A 14,502-nucleotide genomic window follows, 5' to 3' on the forward strand; every position below is an offset into this window, starting at 1 on the left:
TCCAGTTCAGGGTCATTGAGAGAGTGCAGCACATAAATATGTTAGGGCAGTGCTATCAGCCGGTCAGTTTACTGGGGGTGATCGATGATGCTCCCAGCACACCCGCCCAACAAACATCCTAAGCGGATGCGGTTTCTGCTTAATTGGGAGCTTTGCTGCTCAGATTCGGACTTATTTGATGTTGATGATGAAGTCCCAGGAAAGCTGGGGGATGCTTGTAAACTAAATGTGTGTGCGTGCCGTCTTCATTGGTACGCTGGTCAGAACTCTTACCCGTCAATTGCACACACCACCACACACCCACACACACACACACCACACACACACACACACACACACACCACACACACACACACCACACACACACACACACACCACACACACACACACCACACCCACACACACACACACACACCCACACACACACACACACACACACACCACACACACCACACACACACACACACACACACCACACACACACACACACACACACCCCGAGCTCATTTTTAATCCTCGCAGCTCACTGTGAAGGCAGGAGAAGCTCCAATTAAAATTAAAATAAGCTCTTTTAACGGTCTCTTAAATTGACATCTGAACAATGATTTTCGAATTGGTATCTGTCAAAGGTCTCGGAAAATCCTCAGTTGATAAGGCCCAACGCATCCAATTAGTAGCGGAGTAGGGCCTCGGCCGGTAATGATTTCCAGGTCCCTTAAGATGTGGCGCGGACACTTATTGCAAATGACTGACAAAGAGCCCTGCTGTATTGATGAGGGGGGGAACAGCCCGGGCTCCGTGTTCCCATCAGGTGGACGAGCACTCGCCTCTCTCTCTCCCTCCCTTCCTGCAGCCATAATGTGGCCGTGCAGCTCATATCCAGCCCCCCCACTGACACGGACTCCGAGAGACCAGCCTCTCTTGACATGAGCCCCAGCTCAGGGAGAAATGCTAATGCTAACATGAGGGAGGTGTCAGCGGCGGATCATCAATAACGTCTGCGAGTTAACTGCCCTCTTCTAATTATAGCGTCTCTCTCTCAGGGCCGCGGCAGGCTGCAGGCGGCTCCTTAATTGAGCTGAGGTGGATTTCCTCTCCCTATCATATCCGCAACCCCATTGTTTACAGTCCTTGAGACTGATTGAAAGGAATCAAAAGCTTCATGGAGATGCGATTCAGTGGCGAATGTGTTTGGTATGCGGGAAGAATGAATAAAGGGGGATGATTCTTGCTGGTCAGGTAGGGATTTAGATTTGAAGGCCATGCTATAGCCAGAGGTCATATCATTTATTCTCAGCATTGATGCCTCTGGAATGCTCTATGTGTTTGGCTTCTCTGTGTTGTAGCGAGGCTCGTACCACAGGGTAAGAGCAGCCTCCATGACAGTGTGGTAACGAGCGCCGTTCACCTCAATTACGGGAGTTAATAAATAGATAATCACATTTTACATTTGGATCTTTGCCTGTGTAGCGTTACTGCAGAGCACATTTCCTGCTCCGTCTCCGGGGAGCTGCCGCTCCACAAAGCTCTCCGGCCATGCTCAGTCCCCTGGTGTTCGCACCAGTCTGAGGCTTCCACGCCGCTGGAGGCTCAGTAAAGAAGGTGTTGACCCTGGTGACCTGAGCCGTCTTCCATTGTGTGAGGAAAGGCTGCTCCATACTCTGTGCTGCAGGGTCAAATGGTTCGTAGTTTGTAGTTTCCTCGAGTTAGATGTTTGTTGCAAATGACTGCTGAGAAGTGAGAGGATTCAGGCTGATACGGAGAAGGTGTCTCCAGCAGGGGGGTTCGGGGTGTTTCAGACGTTTTGCTCAAGGAGATGATTGTGCTTCCATCTTCACGTGTGAATATGTCACCATTGGGTGTTGTGTACGGGACGATGTTCAGTGAAAAGGTCTTCATTGGAAAAGAACCCTGACAGGTCACAGAGAGGTTCTTTTAATCACTCTGACCGGTTCATTTCGTTAGCATGCCTTTATCACAGCTACTTACTCAATAGTGCATCAATTATTGCAATTAAAATATTATTTTAATAATTATACTGTTAATTTACAAAATGTTTGATTGCTTCCATTAAAAGAGATAGTCCGCTCAAATGTTTTTTAGATTGAACTGCGTCCATAGCAACAATGTGTTATTTAACTCTGCTAAAAAGCAACAGACCGTAGACTGTTGAATTGACAGAATCGAATTGACACTTAAAGAGAACCTATTCTACTTTTGGGGATTTGCCCTTTCCTGTAGTGTGTTGGTCTGCAAAGGCTACAATCCCTGTGTGCCCTCCAGAGGGAGTTTCTCTCCCACTCCCCCTGCCTGAAACTCCTCCAATGATCTCCTTTGTTTACCTCTGGAACATAGTGACATCACTATGTTACACTCGTGCTTCTATTGGCTAATGCTCCAGCATATTATACCTGATAGGCTTAGGGGTGGGCCATCTCTAGGGGATTGACCAATCACAACAGAGGCGGCCAGCTAACCAATCAGAGCAGACTAGGCTCAGGTTTCAGACAGAGGGTGAAAAGAGGTGCTGCAGTATGAGAACAATAAAGCGCCTTTTGACCATTAAAGTATGGAGACATGTCACAGCAGAGGAAAAAGATACTCACATGATCCTAAAATTGAGCATAATATGGTCTCTATAAAAACAACACCTTGTGAAATGTAATGTTTTGAACAAACCTACTTTGTAGGGTTTCGTAACATATTTTAGTTTGGTTTAACCCTTGTGTGGTGTTCATATTTTTGTTATTCAGCCAGTGTTTGTGGGCAGGGGCGCCGCCAGGGATTTTGGGCCCCATGAAAATATATCACATTGGGCCCCACCACCAGGCACAGGCCACGCCAACCAAGCACAATGCTGTAACCTCACCTCCAGAACCCAACCGACTCATTTATGCTTTAAATAACTCTATCTGTACAGGCTTGCATCTATCTTGTAGTCCAACACTAACCGCCAGAGATGGGAGTAAGTCCTACATGTGCAAGTCATGAGCAAGTCTCAAGTCTTGAGCTACAAGTATCAAGCAAGTCCCAAGTCACTGTGGTGAGGGTCAAGCAAGTCAATTCAAGTCATTGCTCAGGTCAAGCAAGTCAAGTCAAGTCATACGAAATTCTGATGAATAAGCCCAGTTTACGCATTTAAATCAGTTAAAAGACAGTGGTTATGAAAATGGATTCAACCCACACTATGATCTTCATTACATACACAGTTAATCATTTGAAATCTAATTTAGATCGATGACAATCATATTAGATTCATATTAACCCTAGAACTGCAGACTATATAGCGAGGACTCAAAAAGTCTGTTAAAAAAGGCAGAATTCCAGGTAAGAAAATCATATATGGCATTTGCCATTACACATTTAACCTGTTAAGCCCGAAGGTCCCCGCCGACGCAACCCAGTCTCACGGCATTTCGTGTTCACCAACACGATTTTTAATCTATTGATTCGTGTTCACCAACACGATTTGCCCCTTTTTTTCGTGTTGCACAGCACGATTTTAAAAGCAATGTATTTCTACTGGTAATGTGTTTCGTGCAGCCTGTCCTCCTACAAAAAACGACCATATAGGTCGATTGTTCAGCAGCTAAATACGACCCAGAGTCACGTTTTAAAGTGTAGCACCTCTAGTGGTCGTGTAAGAAACAATATGCTCCTGTCGATTGCAAACGCTCCGGAGGGTCGTTTATTCACAAATAACCCTCTCTGGAAAATCCTAAATTGTAGAATAGTTTAGCCATTAAAATGCTTTTTTTATTAGATTTCTAGCGAGAAGTGTATATTGTACTTTTATAATCTACGTTAGGGCTGTGCAATTTAATCGATCTTGCGATATATATCGATATTTAGTTTTCCGAGAAAGTATCGATATTTCAGCCGCGGGTATCGATACATTAAGTCTGATAACTGTGTTCGTTATACTCGCGTCCAGGAGAGAAGCTTTAAAAAGGTGACTAATTGAGTCTCCGAGAATGTTCAAATGTATACTTTAATTAATAAAAAGCGCGGTAATGTTACAAGCAGAAAAAACAGCTGTGTTCTGGCTCTCGTGAGCAAAGGGAAGAGAGCGAGCTCCACCTTTCCAGCTGTTAAATATCCTCTGCTGTGGGCCGGTTGGCGCTGCTGGGGATCGGCCCTCCACGTCTCCAATATTCGTTGTTGCGCATTACAGAGGATTCAGACATTGCACATTAAATAATAACTAAACACGCATTTCTCCTCCTTATCTCTTTCATGACTTTTCATTTAATACATTTTAAACGCTGTAATCAATACTCCAAAAATACCTCACGGCTGGTATCATTTCCGGTAGTTCCGAATGTTGTCTCATGCTACCCACGTCTGTAAACAAACGTATTCAAATAAACTGTACCTTCATTTAATATTCAGCAATAATAATATCTCGACGTCTATAGTTGTAGTGTTGAAATCAGTAGGTGTCGGTGTGCAACACTCCGTGTCATATCGCTACTAAATTCACCTCTATAGGAAATTGTATATTAGCCACATGCTAAATGCTAACCGGAGATGAAGGATTTTCAGAATAAAAGCTCAACAACTAGTTGTGCACAACAACTTCTGGTTTTTCAGTATAAAACAGCATTTAAACTGACTGTATGTTTATGGTACTTTATGCCATCAAAACATTGATTTTAATTTCTAACAAGTCCCATTCAAATCCCCCGTGTTCCGCCACCTGCTGCACCTTTTAATTCTCCATTGTCCATTGTGATACTGCACTTTACAGCTAGAGTTTGCACTGTTTCAATAAATGAAACTAATTTTCTCACCACATCTTTTGATTCATTTTGTCCAGCATTTGCAAGCTGGAGACGCTCTGTCAGAGCCATATATTGTATAATTGATGCTTTCAGTTTTTAATTAATTCAATCCAAGTCAATGGAACACTCACAAGATGTCACCAAAATCCCACTGTCCCTTTAAAATCTTTCAGAAAATGATATAAGTGTATCGAATTATATCGAATCGTATCGAATCGTTGGCTGAATATCGTGATATATATCGTATCGTTGGCTGAATATCGTGTATCGTATCGTATCGTGAGATTAGTGTATCGCCACAGCCCTAATCTACGTCCAGTGGATGTGTAGGATCTACGGTTTGATAGATATACGAAGATGATTTGAGGTCTCGCCAGAAGAACGTGTATATGGGGCAGCTTCCATGTAAAGTTAGCGTGGGTGAAAACAGTATTTCCGGTCTCGAAGTTTTCATAATAAAACCGGAAGTATTCCCCACACTGTCAAATAATTACGCAGTGATATCTCCATTACTCATCCACTAAAACACATCAGTTTATCCTTGTTAATTACACAATATTGATTGGTTTAAATTGTGTACAATGCTTTTGTGTTTTTAACCTTCGATTCGGAGAAACAAATAGTTTTTTCGGAGTTTAGACACTACAGAGTTTCCGAAGACACTACACTACCCAGAATCCCCAGCTATCGTTTGGGACTACAACATCCGCCTTGCTTTTCAAACCCCGTGATTAGCCCTCAAGCTCTGTGATTGGATATTGGAGTGGCAGTGCGACAAGGTTACGCTGTCAAACAGCTCTTTGAAATGGAATGGAACCACGCCAGACTATCCAAAACTGGACTTGGACGGGTCCAGCCCGGCCCTCCCCCCCAGAATTATACTTGCTGGCTATTGTGTGTTTCGCAACATGTTCTATGGCACGTCTCTACTGGGAAATGTAGTTTTAAAAGACGTTTTCGTATTTCCCACAATTAGAAGTTGCCAGTATTAAACTGTATACATCCCTGGAGGTTTAGGGGATACGAAAGACATTGGTGTTATCAAATTTAAAACATATAATTAATACATGGGTGAAAATTGCTGGTGTCCATAATGGGCAGCATTAATACCACATGACAGCTAAGGTCAGAAGAGCTTTATTTAACAGTTGGTCTTATGTCTGTGACCCCTCCTGTTGTTAATTGATAAGCCTGAAACATGCACTTGTCAAGGTTCAGATGCACATTTAGCAAATATGGCAGTAGCCATCGATCATCTTAAGTTAAGATACTTTATTGATCCCAAGTTGGGAAATGTTTTTGTTACAGCAGCATGTACTACTTTGTTCTACTCCACTACAATTCAGAGGTTAACCTGGTATTTTTACTCTACTACATTTATTTTTGTTACTTTGCAGATTCTGATTACTGATGTGAAATATAAACAACCCTTAAATCAGACTTTAGTTACACCTGAGTAAAATTCAGCCTTATCAGTTTGTCTGTTTTGCACATCCTCCTGTTAATATCTTTGGACGTCCTGCACTAAACTGTTTTATTGTAGAGATCACTACAGTATCTTCTTGATATTTTCCATTCTATATTTCTATCATTGACCCCTATTTTGTATGTAGGCTACTCTTAATATTTAAATGTTTTCATCAAATATAACTTATTCAACAACTACATTCAATAACGTGCTTTAACCACTAGGAGGTGCGGTTTAGACCAGTGGTCTAGTTAATAAAACATAATAATATTGTACATAATATGACTATAAACTTTATTGTGAAATTAAAACAGAACGTTAAAGGAAAATACAGTTTCAGTCTCTCGACGTGAAGCTTATGCATTGTACCATTAACTTGTATAGACCTGTAACAGTCAACTGCATGAGGAGTTGGAAAGGTAGTTCATAAAATCAGTAATATCTTTAAAAACTACAAAAAAGTCCCTTTCTATCAGCTGTGCACCGTTATGGTGTAAATACAGACAGATCTACTAATTGGATCAAATATAAAAGTCAGCCGAATTAGTGTTGATACGGCAAGGAGACGTATTGTGTGAAAATAAATGGAAGATGTTGTTTAATTGTTGATATATTTATGGTCCACGTCACGTATTCAGTTTTGGCGGCATCTCTTCCAGTTTGTCAAAAGGTCTTCTGATCAGGGCTCTATAAATACAGATCTAGGGCAGGTATGTAATATTTAATGCAGCCGAACCGTGTATTGCAATGCCGTTATGTGATGACTTTCAAAGAGAAAAGCAAGAACACTCGGAATAAAGTACTATTATTATTATTTTTAATGTTTTCCGATTTCATATCACATAAACACTATATCCCGACGTGCATTGCGGCGTAATTTTAGCCTATCAAAACCTCTGAAAAAAGAAATGTGTCTCTCAGAATCGAAAGAGAAAAACCTATGGGAAAAACACAAAAGCATTGTACACAATTTAAACCAATTAATGTCGTATAATTAACTAGGATAAACTGATGTTTTTTAGTGGATGAGTAGTGCAGATATCCCTGTTAAATAATTTGATCATTGGTTTTATTATGAAAACGTCGAGACCGGAAATACTGTTTTCAACCCGTAACTTTACATGGAAGCTTGCCGCATACACGTTCTCCTGACGAAACCTCAAATCATCTTCGTAATATCTATCAAACTATAGATCCTACATATCGACTGGACGTGGATTCTAAAAGTACAATATATACTTCTCGCTAGAAATCTAATCATAAAGCGTTTTAATGGCCAAACTATCCTACAATTTAGGATTTTACAGAGAGGGTTATTTGTGAATAAACAACCCTCTGTAACGTTTGCATTGAACGGGAGCACTAGAGGCCGACAATTTTAAAACGTAATTATAGGTCGTATTAAGCGCTTGAACAAACGACATATTTGGTCGTAATAAGGGCTTAAACAATCGACCCATTTGGTCGTATGAGTTGGAGGACTTGTTGGTTTCGTGCCTGCAGGCTGCAGCACGTCTTTTTCTCCGGTCGGGTCGAGGAAGACCGGAAGCTGTGTGGTTCATAAAAACATGTTCTTACTCAATATCAAGCCAAAAAAGCCCGAGATTATGGAATTAAACCAAAAGCAAGGATAATTGTGTGTTATTGGTGAGTAAATAACAGTGTGTTATTTTGAAAAGAATAACAAATTAGAAGGAACAAATATTTTAAAATACAGATTTCAGTATCCTGAGGCTCTGAGCCCCATTTATTTTCCTCACAGACGGCAACAAAAGTCCGAAATTATACGATTTAAAATAAAAGCAATAATTGTGGCTTGATATTGAGTAAGAACATGTTTTTATGAACCACACAGCTTCCGGTCTCCCACGACCCGACCGGAGAAAAAGACGTGCTGCAGGCAGTAGAAATACATTGCTTTTAAAATCGTGCTGTGCAACACGAAAAAAAAAAAGGGGCAAATCCTGTTGGTGAACACGAATCAATAGATTAAAAATCGTGTTGGTGAACACGAAATGCCGATAGACTGGGTTGGCTGACGGGAACCCTGTTTTTTTTTTTCACAACACTGTGTCTCAGGGCATCTTAATATTTAAAAACCTATTAATGTGTTATACCAGATTAACGAGAAGAATCTCAGCTAACTGAAAATACGAACCATTTTTACAGAAACAAAACACAAGTCTCACAAGAAGCGTTAGCATTAGCCCTTAGCTAAAACCGGCAGATGCTACTTCCGGTGCTAACTAGCAAAAACGATCTTTAAAACATAATATTTTCTGCACAAACTACATATCATCTGAAAGCTGATACTCCACAGATTATTTTGTTATAAGTATCATCACTGTAGGACACAAAATCTACTGAGCTATCAGCCAGAACAGAGAAGAAAAAAAACAACAATTTTCAAAACCATAACAATAATTATGTCTTACCGTTGCTGTTTTGGGATCAAAGCTCTTGTTCAAGGGAATAAAAACGCTGTTTAAGGTTAATCCAATGTCTCTTAGTCACTTTAGAATTGATCCTGATAATCTATCATTACATTCATGGCAGCAGAGTAGGTACAAAGTTTCGCAGTCCCGAGCTACTGCTGTTTTCAAGGGAATAAAACGCTGTTTAAGGTTAATCCAATGTCTCTTAGTCACTTTAGAATTGTTCCTGATAATCTATCATTACATTCATGGCAGCAGAGTAGGTACAAAGTTTCGCAGTCCCGAGCTACTGCTGTTTTACGTGCTGTTTATTGCAAACCTCTCTCTACTTGACGTAAGTGGTTTAGGCGGGACTTACTAACTATCACTCGATTCTATTGGCTCTAACGGTTCAGAAAAGGTGTCAATCACCCCAATCGACCAATGGGTTCCAAAGATATGATCCTGCGTAGTATAAACTACACCTGCTCCGGCTCCATTACGCATTACGCAGCCAGAAGGGAGAGCTTCACCACAAGCAGATGCTAGAGATGCTAGCTGACGATAGCTATGATCATACCAGAGACTCTTCGTCGGATGATGAAGATCTCCTCCAGCCAGACCTGGATCCGGACAGTAGTGACTCGGATGTTGAACTTCCACAACAGGTATGTAATCTCTCTGTTTTTATATATTACTTATGTGTTTTGGTGAATCTGCGTCACAGTGCTAGCTTAGCCAAGAAGCTACAGGAATGATTAGGCAAAATGCTAAATAGTTGTTACTTGTCTTTTTGGAGTTACATTTTCTAAATGAATGGCCAGTGAATGAATATATATATATATGTGTTTACTTATTTATTTGGTGTATATTATTCATTTATTGTCCAATATTATCCTTTTTATATATTACTTTTGTGTTTGGTGGAACTGCATCACAGTGTTAGCGTAGCCAACAGGAATGATTAGCCAAAATGCTAAATAGTGTACTTGTCTTTTTGGAGTTACATTTTCTAAATGAATGGCAGTGAATGAATATCATTGTGTTTACTTATTTATTGGGGTGTAATATTATTCATTTATATTCCAATATGATCCTATAAGTATAAGCCAGTGAATTAATCTAATCTCTTTGTTTTTCCACATTTGTTAGATGAGGTGTGACCCCAGCAGACAAAGCCACACACCCAGAAGACTTTCAGGGAGCAGCTTGCTGCAGAATTGTTGGAGTTTGCTGAAGGCCCTGCACCTCCACCACCCCCTTCTCCACCACTCACATGCATGCCCGAGTAGGCGGGTCATACTCAGGTGCCAAAATGAATCTGAAGGAAATCCTACATGAGGGGTGTCAAAATTACGTGTTTTTCTATGGGGAATTCAAATATGAGCTTATTTTTTAATAGGATAACTCTAAGCTACATCGTTTTGTATTTATCTAAATTGGCAATTTTACCCTTTCGAACGTCTATATAAGATAGTAAATATATAAGGGAAATCATTTATATTGACAAAGCCAAATCATTTTTACATATTATTAACAGGTGAACTGCATATGTATAACTGGATAAGATTACCAAAGAAACCATCTTCTGACTTTGATCTGAACTTTGTCAGGTGGCACAAGTCCTGCTTGACTCATTCTTGGACATCAGTCTCCTGCTGGTCTCCTGAGCTCTGATCTCTCATCCCTCTTTTCCTGTGAGAAGTACGTAGCAGAAGCCTCGGTCACCATTTTAAACGACCCTCTCAATGCTTTGAGTATGGCAAGGCCAGTTAGTACCTCCATGGGGGTTTTGATGAAGTTTTCACCTCCGAGGTGCTTAGCAAGCAGGTGAGAGGTGGCTCTGACACACCTTCTTGACCAGCTGATCAAGTCCCCAATTGCTGGAAGCATCACAATTGATGTCAGGAGTCCTTCTGGTCCTGACAGAGGAGTCCCCCAGCTGAGTGTCTGGGTCCCCCTCTCTCCCCTAATGGCCAGGATTCTCCCACCCCCCTCAATTCTCTCCTTCTGATCCTCAGAGCACAGCAGTGTTTGGAGGATGGCTTCACTGTGGCATACCAAGCAGATCTTCTCACAGTTGGCATCACAAGTTCCAGAACCTCCTTCCTCTGGGACTTGAGGCAGTCCAGCTGAAACAGGATGTGCCTAGGCCCTTCGATCCAGGAGTGCTTGACCTTCACGTTAAACCAACATGGATAATACACTCCAATGATGAATTCCACAATCAATTGTAGATTCTTCAGTTTCTTTCCTTTAAGTCTGTGCTTTGACACCCAGAGCCTGAGAAGTCTGTTTGCTGTGGTGAGCCAGCGGCTGTGGTTTACTAGTCCAATCTCCAACAGAGCCAGCCTTGCAGGAAACACTCCATCCCTGACTGCACAGACCATTTTATAGCCATAGTGTTGATCAGTTGAGAGATCTTGAATGACCTTGTCAGGCAGCTTGATCAGTGGAGGGCCAACAAAGATCCGGGTGAAGTTTGGATTGATATCCAAGTCTGTAGCGGAATCAAGGAGCTTTCCTATTGGCCCAGATAATTTGCTGTCTGACAGAGTAGGGCCATCAAGGCCAACAATGAGATGGCGCAGGGGAAGTTCACCAGTGTTCAGGTTGCACACCAACCACACCAGCTTTCTCCCCAGGTGCAGCTCCAGCTTTCGCATAACCCCAGCTTTCACACCAGTGTTGACATTAGTTGAGTCTCCTCCAATGGCCGATAAGGTCTTATCAAAACCCCTTTCTTTCAGCCAGGCCAACAGGACCTTAGCAATCTGCTCAGCATGTGAGTCCTCTTTAGTTGCTTTCTCTGGGGTAAAGTGGAACAGATAGTTGCTGCCAGGCTCACTAGCAACACTATAGTGTTCTTCTTTGATCTTTGCAGGAAAAGATTGGTCACTGCCCTCAGCTTCCATCATCACATTGGTCAGGTCAATCCGCCCATCAAAGAGGATGCAGGAGATCCCCCCCATCTCCCTGCACTTCTCCTCAAACTCTTCTCCCAGCTCTCTCATCAACTTCTCCTGTGCTCTCTTGACCTTGTTCTTATCAATCACTTTACTTGTGTTGTCTTCTGTGATGATTCCTGCATCAATCAGAGCTGCAGTTGCTATCGCTGCAGTTGGTCTCAGCCCTATGCCATACCTTACACTAGCAAGCGCAATATTTGGAATATCGTCATAGTTTTTCTGCACTTTTGTTGAAGCTGCAGGCTCAGGTTCAGTTTCAGGGAAGAGCTCAACTTCAGGGACAAACTCATCTTCAGAACCACTCTCCAATTCCAGATCCTCATCACCATCTGCCAAAAATCTCTTAACATCCTTCCTGGCTGCCTTGTCTGCTGCTGCAGAATTTTCCTCCCTGCTCCTTCTCCTTTCCTCAGCCATGTTTTCCATCCCCTGCCTTTCCAATGTCCTCACCTGTCTCTTGTGCTCCTGCAGATCAGGGGCCCCCATTTGGTGGGGTCCTTTACTTCCAACCTTCTCTTTCTGTCCCTTGATGTATGCAAGATCTTTTAAAGGAATCCTGTTCTCTCTGCTGCAGCAACAGTTCATGTGGGCTTGAATCACACAGCCATCACAGCCTCCCCTCTCACAACTGCTAATCTGACACTTGCAAGTCAAAATATCAAATAGTTGGTCTAACTTGACACTGAACCTCTCTTTTGCATCAAGTTTTCCCTTCCCAAGGGAAAACTTCACTGCCTGATTCCAGACCTCCTTGAGCTTGGACATGATGGTCACCTTTTCATTTATAACAGGTGGCTTGAAAAGAGCATTCGCTTTGGACCACTGACCAATCAGACCAGGGAATATGTCACCCACCAGCTGGTCCACTGGGTAGTTCCTCCTATCATCTTTACTTTGATCCCTCAAGTAGATGCCATACCTCAGGATATCCCTCAAAGTTGGCAGTTCAGACACCAACAGCTCTCGCCCAGTGCCAACAAGATTACTCAAATGAGAATTCGATTTTGCCCTTGTTTTGACTTGAGCCATTTCAACTAGTTCACACTGAAAACGTTTCATTTCCTGTAATTTTCACGTCAGACAGGAACATGAAAGCCCTGAATTCAAATAAAAGCCCTGACTTCAAAATAAAAGCCCCCCAACTTAAGTCTCTTTTTTCCTGAAGAATAGCTAATAATCAAAAAATAGACAATATTCAACTGCAAATTGATGTAGCTTAGGTTTATTGAAATTGAAAAATGTCTTCAGATTTGTGTTCTACACGCCAAACTACGTTATTTGAACACCCCTCTCGGTCGATTTAGAAAAAAAAAATAGTATGGCCTGCCCTAATGCCCGAGTATTATGGGGAAGATGCCACCAAGGTCAGGAAGAACTGCAGGAGGTGCCTAGATGCTGGACTCAAAAGGGTGAAGACACCTGTGTACTGCAGGAAGTGCCAGGTCCCTCTGTGCTTCACTGTCAAAATGAACTGTTTCAGGGAGTGGCATGACCTAAATACTGGAACATTCAGGTAGGTATAAAGTTCAGGTAGGTATAACATTTTGCGAGTGTTTATTTAAAAAAAAAATACTTGTTGTTTTTATATACCAAGTGTGATTTTATTGTATAGTGTGTTGGTAAAATATTTGTTGTTTTTACAAACCTACAGTGTGGTTTTATTGTACAGTACGTTGGTAAAATGTTTGTTTTTACATGCCTATTGTGTTGGTAAAATGTTTGAAATAAATCTGCCCCAGTTGGAATCAAATGTTACCGATGTTTCCGTTTTTTTTTATTGTGCAAGTACACCTACACTAGAGATGTTAAGATTCACCGATTCGCGTCGGTGCACCAGCATAAACGTTCACGATGCGAGTGCACCGGTTGAAAGAGTGCACATCGGCTACAGTTTGGGTTGAACCGGGTTGAACTCGCGATGCATCGATTACGTAGCGTCTTTGCATCGGTAAAAAAACGATTCAAAATCCCCTCATCTTGTCAACGCTCAGCAGAGACGATCTTTGATATTTGCTTCGCCACTACGGAGGCCGAGAGTCTCAGTTATCAACACACACGGAAGTTGAGGAGAAAGAGAAACACAGCGCACCGAAAAATACCTACAAATCAAACGTTTGGCAATACTTCGGATTGTTCAAGAAAGACGGTGTAATAGTCCTTTATGCTATATAGTTGACCGCAGGTCATGGAGAGTAATAAGGTATCCGTAGACCTTTGTATGAGGTATCTTTATGACTTAACAGGTCTACAGCCATGATACATAGATCCGTCCAGAAGCGGGCTTGCATACACACAGTATCACTCCGCAGCCGCACCCCATCAGTAACGTCCTGATGGTATATGTGCGCGGCACTATATACTACAGACGGTCAACTTGAAAAATCGCTCGCAAATTGTTAACGATGCCGAGCCGCTTTAAAGTACACACGTAGTACGAGGAACTTAGCGACGCACATAAAGAGGCGACATGGGGTCTGCGGCTGAAAAGAGAAACCTGAAAGTTAGACATATGAGTTAAATCACTCAGTGAGGTGTTCTGTCAGAGAGAATGGTGTTTAGTTTACAGCAGCCTGTGACGGCCAATAACAGTTTAAATGTCTTCCTCACTGTAAGCAGTTATGAAATACCTGTTTGTGAAAGGTTATTTGTATTCTGTATTGTTCCTATAGAACCCACTGCTTTCTGCTCACTGGTAAGTTAGCCTATGAATGAGTGTTAAGCACATCAGGCTGGCAGCTGTATGGGCATTGCATTATGGTAGCTATTATGTGTACATTGTTAATCATGAGCAATGCATCCTTACATTGTTTAACTGTGAGGTGTTATACAATTGTACTGTAGCTACTCTGGAGAGCTTTTAAAGGTAA

The sequence above is a fragment of the Pseudochaenichthys georgianus genome, chromosome 4, assembly GCF_902827115.2.
Source record: "Pseudochaenichthys georgianus chromosome 4, fPseGeo1.2, whole genome shotgun sequence".
NCBI classification, from domain to species: Eukaryota; Metazoa; Chordata; class Actinopteri; order Perciformes; family Channichthyidae; genus Pseudochaenichthys; species Pseudochaenichthys georgianus.